At 40.4% G+C, this 9404-nt stretch overlaps 1 protein-coding gene and 1 pseudogene across 1 annotated transcript in view; one reads left to right on the top strand and one right to left on the bottom strand.

Moving 5' to 3' along the window:
* Positions 1-3415, top strand: part of LOC102826681 — a 10714-nt pseudogene extending 7299 nt beyond the window's left edge.
* Positions 1-9404, bottom strand: part of LOC102828212 (leucine-rich repeat-containing protein 28-like) — a 296790-nt gene that overhangs the window by 52597 nt on the left and 234789 nt on the right. The window lies entirely within an intron of this gene.

The raw sequence follows: 9404 nt of genomic DNA, 5'->3' as shown, positions 1-9404 counted from the left end.
TTTGATCTTTTACTGACCTCCCTCCTCTGAATTTGTTGTTGTAATTTTGTTCTGGGCTCTTCTGTTGACAGAGTTCCAGGTGGTGTTGCCATGTCTGCCAATCTCTGGTTGTTGTCTGTTCTTGTTGGTTTTCAGTCCAAAGAACTGCCTATAGTATGTGTTGAAGCACTGGGTTGGCTTTGACAACATCTCTTAGCTTCTGTTTATCCTGGAATGTTTTGATTGCACTGTCGTATTTTATTGACAGCTTTGGTGGTAGATGATTCTTGATTGGCAGTTTTTTTTCTTCTAAGGTTTTATATATGCCTTTCCATTGCCTTCTTGCCTGCATGGTTTCTGCTGAGCGATCAGAGTTTAATATGATTTGCTTGCCTGCATAAGTAACACTTCTATTTTCCCTAGCTGCTTTTAGGATTCTCTCCTTACCGTCTTTGATTTTGGAGAGCTTGGTTATGATATGTCTTGGTGTTTTTCTTTTGGGGTCTATCCTTCCTGGGGTTTGTTCAGTTTCTTGAATGCTTATCTTCTCATCCTTCAAGATGTTAAGGAAATTTTCTTCCAGTAGCCCTTTGACTACCTCCTCTGTGGGCTTTTGTGATTCTTACTATTGTGGAATGTCAATAATTCTTGAGTTATTCCTCTTCATGTTGTCCATCATGAATCTTTGACTCTCTTCAGATTTTTTTTTTTTTTATCCTTTTTCTGCTTGCTCTTCTATCTTAGCAGTGTTCAGAGATTTGTCTTCCAGCTTACTGGTTCTGGCTTCCATCTCTTCAATTCGACTCCTTTGACCTTTTAGTGTATTGTCCATCTCTGATATTTTATCATTAACCATAATGAATTGGACCTCTTTTTGTAGGTTTTGAATTGTTTCCAATGCTGTATCTATTTAATTGATTGCTTCTGTAGCACTTTCTGGACTTCTTATTTTCCTCTACCCCTCTGTGGAGCATTTGGATGTGCCTCAGTAACATTCTCCTAGATACTTTCTCAGTCAGTTCCAAAGCCTGCTCTCCATCTAATGGGAAGTCTAGGCTTACCTCCAGCGCATTTATTTCAGTTATTCTTTTTTGCATATGGATATGTTCAGTTATCTTTTGTTGTTTCTTAGACATTTTCAATAGTAAGATGTGCTTTCTATGATTAAATGAAAATATGTTGCTGTATTATTAAGCTTACTGAGTGCCTCCTGGTTGATGTGATCTGGAGATAGGCTTCCCTTTTCTCATCTCTTATTACTCAACTGCGATTCATTTTAGCAAGTGTTGGCTATCACGTCATGTTTAGCAGCTGGTATTAGTTCCTGCCCAGATGGTGGGATATTATATGGCATGCTTTTAGTATGGCTATATGGCCACAATTGCTGTCTCTTCTTGGGTAATATAGGAGGAGAAAGCTCCCACCCCAAGGAAAAAAGTAAGACCCAAAAGACAAAAAACAGAAACAAAAGTAAAGCAAAATCAGAAAAAAAGCACACACACACACACACACAAACACACAAAACCCATAGCAAACTAGTTCTGTAGACTTTGCTGAGCAGATCAGTGTGTGTGCACAGTAGAAAGCTCCAGGGGTAGGTGGGACTGTCCACTTGCTCTAGTCACCGACAAGGATATGTGCAGAGAATGAGAAATAAATGGAATAAAGATTGTTCACAATTTTATCTCTGATGATCGGTTAGGTCTTTGCTTATCAACAGGATCCTTCTCAAAATGACTGAGCCCTTCTCCCTTTAGTGTGTTTTTAACAGATGTGGGCTTTACACACTGTTCTTTTATATAGTAGTTGGTTCTGGCTCTTGTCTTTTATGTTGGGCTTTTACAGGTTGCAACTACAACTTGGCTGTATGGCCAGACCTCCTTTCCCTTGTTAGATATGGCAGGAATAAAAGCTACCGCCCAAGTAGGAGAGCCAACTTCAGGGCTAAATCCCAAAGTCAGACATCATAAGAACCCGCCACTGGAGGATTAGCCTCTGAAGTGGAGCCAACTAGGGCTTTCAGCTACTTACTCTTCGAGCTGTGGGAAAATTGTACTCTGAGGGCACAATGCTGCACCCTTTTGGGGGGTGCGCTTCCACCTACATGAACACACCCTGGCTGGACAGAGAGGGTATGATAGGGGAGAGTACAAGAGCAGAAGAAAAAAGAGAAGGAAAAAAAAAGTCACACCTCTTTTTCCATAAGTCGCTGGGTGGTTTCTGTACTGTACCAGGTTGTTAGCCTATGAGTTTCATTTTGAACCCAATGAGTATTTCTAAGTGAAGGATGAAGTCTGAACCAGATGAGTGTTCCCTTTTCTTTCTTTTTTTAAAAACGGTCTCCCAAATAGGTTTATTGAAGTCAACCCATTGCAAGTGCGGACACGCTGGTGATAACGGAAGCCTGAGAGTTCTCAATATCTTGCCCAGCATTCGGGAGGAATAAATAAGGGATGCAGGCGAGACAGCTGAGCTGCAAAGATTCCAGCACAGCCCTCAGCCATCCATCAGCCCCGTGTCAGGCGCTGTTGTTGGCCCCTGGTTCGGGAAATATAGTCACCATAGGGATGGAGTCAAATGCATCCTCTCAAAAGTAGATCTCTTAAAATTCATTAACTTAGACAACTCCACCAGCAGAGGGCAATCCATTCTTTGGACTCTATAATCACACTGTTCACAGGGCCCTCTTCCTTAGTGCCGGTTAAGCTAATAAAGGTTGTCTGGGTCTGATAGAGACGGAAACATGTCTTGGAAGAGGTGACGTCAGAGGGCGCCAGGAGAGATGTCCAGCCGTGATGTTCTGCAGCCAGTGAGCTGGGACGTAATTACTCGGGGATGTGTATCTCTCCTGCATGGGTCATTTATCACACCCACAGGGTCAGGCCTCAGCCAGTCCCTGCCCAGCGAGAGCAGAGGAGGCAAGGGGTGACCCCCTCCCCCAGGAGCAGCCATTCAAGGGAGGAGGGACAGGGACAAGTATTGGGATCACTTTTGGTGTGTTCCCTTTTCTTTTGATGGGCCAGAAACTATGAGTTATGCAGCGTGCCAGACAGATTGGAAAAAAGGCAAGAATGCCACATTGAAAATCCTTAATGAGAAGGAAAACCACCAGGGGCCTGGAACAGTTCAGACTGTGATGAAGACCATTTCCAGTGACTCTTTCTTTAATTTTCTGCCCCTCACGAAGTTCCTGAGAGTGGACATTTGGATGCTGCTGCTGCGGCTATCCTTGTTGCAGACTTTGCAATAGGTCACTTTTTATGTGAGCGTATAGATCAGTGTTATACTTTACTGGAGAAACTACTGAAGAAGAAGATGATGATTATGATGAAGAAGGTGAAAAGCAGATGAGGAAGGGAAAGAAAAAGGAGATGAGGAAAATGATCCAGACTATGATGCGAAGAAGGACCAAAACCCAGCAGAGAGGGAGCAATAGTGAAGCAGGACGTATATGGCCTTGAGGATAATCTACACTGGTCTACCTTCCGCTTCCCTGGAATCATCTGACAAGCCTATTAGAAGTTTTTTGTTGTTTTTGTTGTTTGTTTGTTTGTTTTTACAACTTAAAATGAAACTGTCAAATGTAATTTTAGTTCTCATAAGATAATGTCTTAATTTTGTATTAATTCAGGTAGAGGCAGAAGTCTCACTTAAAATGTTTGTGCCCAGTTTCAACACACTATTGAAGAAAGTGTGCCAACATTGGGACATCACCTAATAAACAAGTGTAAAAAAGAGAAAACAAAACCGTAAGTTGAGGTTTAACTTTTTAAACATTAAAAAGTTAATGTACATTCTTTTTGAGTTAGAACTAGAGAAAAGGCCCCAAATGTCTGGCTTATTCTACTTCACATTGGTTAAAGTATGAGTATGTAATTTACCCACGCTTTTGTTTATTCTGTACTAAAAATGGGTAGTATTGTCTACTTAACTACCTCATAGATTGCGTTGAAGCATACTAAGTTAAGTTTTGTGACATGGTAAGTTAAAATTTGTGAAATGTTTGTGTTCAATCTCATTAAAAGTTAAAAAAAAAAAACTTTGGATCCAAAAAAATAAAAGTACCATGGACTGCCAGAAGAACCAACAAATCTATTTTAGAGTAAGTACAGCCAGAATGCTCCTTAGAAGCAAAGACAGCAAGGCATCATCTCTCATACTGCCGACATATTATCAGATGGGACCAGTCTCTGGAGAAGGGCATCATGTTTGGCAAAGTGGAGGGTCACTGAAAAAGAAGAAGACCCCTAATGAGATGGACTGGCACAGTGGCAGCGGCAGTGGGCTCAAATGTGGTTAACAATGGAGGGTGGCACAGGACTGGACAATGTTTCAATCTGCAGTGTATAGTGTTGCTATGACTTGGAGCTGACTGCAAGACAGCTAACAACAATAACAACATAGGGTTTCCAAACAGCGGCTGGTAGGTTTGAACTGCTGTTCTTATCCTACAGAGCTAGACCAGGATTCCAACAGTCATTTACACAGGCATAAAAAATGATGGCTGTAATATATTAAGATAGTTGCCACTAGTGAGGTTATGCAAAGTCTTATGAATTCACAGAGTGACCTAGGGTCTGGGACTATTTGTTACAGAAAGTGGGAGGGGGTCTCTGTGGTAGGGGCAAAGTGCCTCAGGGGAGAGTTAAGAAAGGGTTAACATTACAACCCTTCCCACTGCTAGCTTCATAACAGTAATCCTTCCTAGGATTCCTACTGAAACCAAATTTGGGAGAAAAAGGTTACCGCAGCACTGTGGGCAGGCAATGAAAGGGGAAGTTGCAAGTCTTACGGAGAAAAACAAGTTATGGGCCACTTGGCAAGAGACATGCTTTCTCAATACAGTGGTTTCAAAATATCCAACTAACATAATGAGATAGAAAGGAAGTTTCCTTCACTGTTTCTGAAGAAGACAACTTCTAAGTCATGAAGGCATTCCAGCAGCAGAAGGAACTGAGGTCTACTGGTTATGTTTTGTTTTTTATTTTTTTATTGTGCATTGAGTGAAAGTTTACAGGGCAGATGATCAGTTTTATAGGCAATAGACAATACTTAGTTTTCATTGCAATGATGACAATCCCTTCCACGTACAATAAATCAATAATATTTCTATTTCCCCCACACTGTTTTTAATGCATACATACAAAACAAAGAATACGCATTTATATAAATGATCAAAGGAGACACTGTGTAAGGCAGCCTCCTGCTGGCAGGCACACAGCCTTTCTCATTCTCAGCTCCTGGGCCTAGAGTCCTCAGCTGCTCTATCTCTCTATGCCATCACCTATTGTCTCTGCTGTCACTGCTTTCTGGTTGGGATCCCACACTTCACCCATGTTGATCCCTCTTGCTGGCCTTAGGGTCCTCTGTTTCTGAAATGAAAGATTAACTACTCCCTCCTTTTAGTTACACATCTCCACTTACAGTTGTGACAATCACAATTAATCCTGGTAACAATTACACACAATTGAATAGTAAATTCCTATCCCCATTCTCCCCCATCCCCTTTTACCAGGCCCATCTGGAAAAGAGAAAAACTACTTAGTGGGGATTCTACTTTACCCTCCTCATTTTGAAACTAAGCACACTCATATAAGCTTATAAGGCAGCCACTTTGTGCCTTTAGAGCCCCCCACTTTTGATAGCCAATGTCTAAGTTGCCCATCCATATCAACCCAATGTACTGAGGAGGCAAGCTTGATACTTGATATAAAAAATTCCCTGTCAATTGGAATTTTGAGCAACTACCTCCATAAATCCTAGTGTGGTGCTGCGGGTTGATATGTTGGACTGCAAGGTTGGTGTGAACCATGAGGTTGGTGGTTCAAGCTCACCAGCCACTCCTCAGAAACCCTACACAGGGTTGCTATGCTTCAAAACTGATTAAACGACACTTAACAACAACAACCTCCACAAGCAAAGGTCCAGTTCATCAAATTGTAGCAATTTACGCTTGTTCCCTATATCAAACTTCTTTAGCTCATTTGGTCGATTCTGGCCAATTAGCCATTCAAGCTATGCCAAATGGGTACTTATCTGCAAGTTTTGGAGTTCGTGCACACCTATCAGCTGGCCCATTCATTGTCAGCTCTAGTCCCCAGTGGCTAGGTCAGGTTATGTGGGCTTGGGAGTTCAAACGCCTCTCTAAATTTCAAACCAGCTAGTTCACCTCCTTCTCTCTCATCACAAGATCAACGGGTGTCTCTGGAACATGGCCAAACTCAGTTTGTGTCTTCATTGCTGTATTTCCCCTACTTCTACTCACAAGTAGACCAGGGCAGTCACCAGTGATCATACAAGACTGCTTGTGTGTTCCCTTTGAGTTTCAGTCTTAGGAGGGGAATTACCCTGATGGGCTGACTTCTCTTGACTTGATGGCACCAAAGCAAACAGCTTGCTTGATATTCTAACAGCCAGACACTCTGCTTTTTTTTTCTGCTGGTCATTCTTCCAAGAAATATCTTCTGTTCCTCTAGCCATACCGGGTTGGTCTGCATGTCTTTTCAAGTGAGAATGTCCTACCTCAGAAGGTTCAGGGTGGGGTTCAGGATTCCACCTAAGGTCCCATACTCCACAAAGGCTTAACAAGAAGCCTATTCCCCTGGGTAAATTCTAATTCCCATTTTAGTTAATCCAATCAGTTATAATCTGAAGTCAGGCTTACAAATTTTCTGTAATCATAATTCCCAATACTCCTTTCTATCACACTTATTTGTCTATTTTACAATAGATGGCAGGGGAAGCCAATATACACAAGACAGTCAAGTACCTTAATATTATTTCCCCTCCTTTACCCATTCTGACTATGACTAGATCCTTGTATTACAGAGTCCTGTTGTTCCAAGATTGTGTTTACCTCTATTCCATTTAGCCCGTGCACACATCCCTAAGTCTTCCCCTATCTTCCTGGTTCATCTACCCATCTCCCCCTTCTTGTGTATTCCTCTCCCCATCATCTATCATGTGTCTACCCCCTAACCTGTGAATTTTTGACCCCTGCCCTTCCACCCCTGGTAATTATCAAAGAATTTTTCTTTCAGATTAAAAATCTTTTCTTAAGTTTTCACAATAATAATCTTATACAATATTTGTCCTTTTGTGACTGACTCATTTCATTCAACATAATGTCCTCTAGGTTCATCCATGTTATGAGGTAGCATAGTATTCCATTAGGTGTATGTACCAAGGATTGCTTATCCATTCTTCCATTGATGGGCACTTAGGCGGTCTCCATCTCTTTGCTATTGTGAATAGTGTTGCAATGAACATTGGTGTGGATAGATCTACTTGTGTTCTGGCTCATATTTCTTGTGCATATATACCAAGCAAAGAAATTTCTGGATCATAAAATATTTCTATTTCCAGCTTTCTGAGGAAGTACCATACTGTTTTCCAGAGTGATTGTACTATTTTACAGTCCCACCAGAAATACAGGAGGGTCTCAGGCTCTCTATTCTCTTGCCAGCATTTGTTGTCCTGTTTATGAGAACTTCACAGTTACTGCTGGTGGTAGATAACACATCACTGTTGTTTGGATTAGACTCTCTTTAATGGGTAATGATCATAAGCATTTCTCCACGTTTGTTGGCTGCCTGAATATTTTCCTTGGTGAAGTCTCTGTTCATGTCCTGTACCCATTTTTAAATTGGGTTGTCTTTTTCCTGTAGAGGTGTTGCAATTTCCTATAAATTTCGGAGATTAGCCCCTTGTCTGTTATGCCATTACAAAATTTTTTTGCCTTGTCTGCGGGCTCCCATTTTATTTTCTTGGTGAAATCTTTTGATGCACATAAGTTTCTATTTTTTAGTATGTCCCAGTCATGTATTTTGTCTTCTATTATTTGTGGTTTTTTCAATGTTTGATAGTCTGTGTATGCCATGTATTAGAGCCCTTAAGTTTGTCCCTAGATTTTCATCGATGATCTTTATAGTTCTGGCATTTGTTTTACTTTGTTTCTCAACACTCATTGTTTTTCACATTATCTTGGAAATATCTTTTGTATCTGAATATAAACCTGTACCTCATATTTTATAATGGTGGCATTTGTTGTTATTGTTAAGTGCCATTGATTCAGTTCAAAATGGTGACACAAAATTCCGTAATTTGTGGAATACATCACTATAATTTATATAATTATTTTTCTGTTGATGATCACTAACATGATTTCCAATAGGTATTGTTTGCCATGGTATCATATTATCCAAAGAACTCAACCATTTAGTCTTAACTCTTTGCTGTAAACATCAAGTTGATGTAAGTTTGTAGAGTATAGAAATTAGAGGATTGTTTAAAGTAAGAACCTTAAAAGTATTCATGTTTAAACTCATTATCAAAAGAATGACAGAAATATTTATGCTACTAAAGAACATTAACTTTGATACCAGCTACTATTAAGCTGTGAAAAAAATAAAATAGCAACAAAAACCAGAAAAAACAGACAAGGCAACTGTAGAATTATATATGAATACTGACACTGTGCACTTCTTCCAAAACAGATCAAGTGGTTCTTCTGGCAGCCAGCCTATGGCACTTTCAATATTCTCCTCCAACACCCTAACTCCAATGCATCAATTCTTCTACGGTCTTCCTTATTTCCATATGTATATGAGGTTATTGAAAATACCATGTCTTGGGTCAGGCGCACCTTGGTCTTCAAGCTGACATCTTTGCTCTTCAACACTTAAAAAAGGTCTGGTTCAACAGATTTGCCTAATACAATACATCCTCTGACTTCCTGACTGCTGTTTCCATGAGTGTTGATAGTTGATCCAAGAAGAATGATGTCCTTGACAACTTCAATCTTTTCTCCATTGATAAGAATGTTGTTTATTGGTCCAGTGGTGAGGATTTTTGTTTTCTTTACATTAAGATGTAATCCATACTTAAGGCTGTGCTCTTTGATCTTAAGCCCTCTTCACTTTCAGCAAGTAAGGTTGTATCATCTGCGTATCGCAGGTTATTCACGAATCTTCCCCCAATCCTGATGCCACGTTTTTCTTCATAGAATCCAGCTTCTCAGATTATTTGCTCAGCATACAGGTGAATAAGTATGGTGAAGGAATATAACCCTGTCACACACCTTTCTTACTTTTAAAACATTCAGTGTTCCCATGTTCTGTTCTAACAACTGCCCCTTGGTCCATGTACAGACTCCTCATGAGCACAACTAAGTGTTCTGGAATACTCATACTTCGCAATACTGTCCATAGCTTGTCATGAGCCACACAATTGAAAGCCTTTGCGTAGTCAATAAAGCACAGGTAAACATCTTTCTGATATTCTCTGCTTCCAGCCAAGATCCATCAGACATCAGCAATGATATCCCTCATTCCACGGCTCATCTGAATCCGGCTTGAACCTGTGGAAATTCTCTGTCAATGTATGCTTGCAGCCATTTCTGTATTACCTTTAGTAAAACTTTACTC

The sequence above is a fragment of the Chrysochloris asiatica genome, unplaced genomic scaffold, assembly GCF_000296735.1.
Source record: "Chrysochloris asiatica unplaced genomic scaffold, ChrAsi1.0 scaffold00184, whole genome shotgun sequence".
NCBI lineage: Eukaryota > Metazoa > Chordata > Mammalia > Afrosoricida > Chrysochloridae > Chrysochloris > Chrysochloris asiatica.
This window is presented reverse-complemented; position numbering and strand designations above follow the sequence as displayed.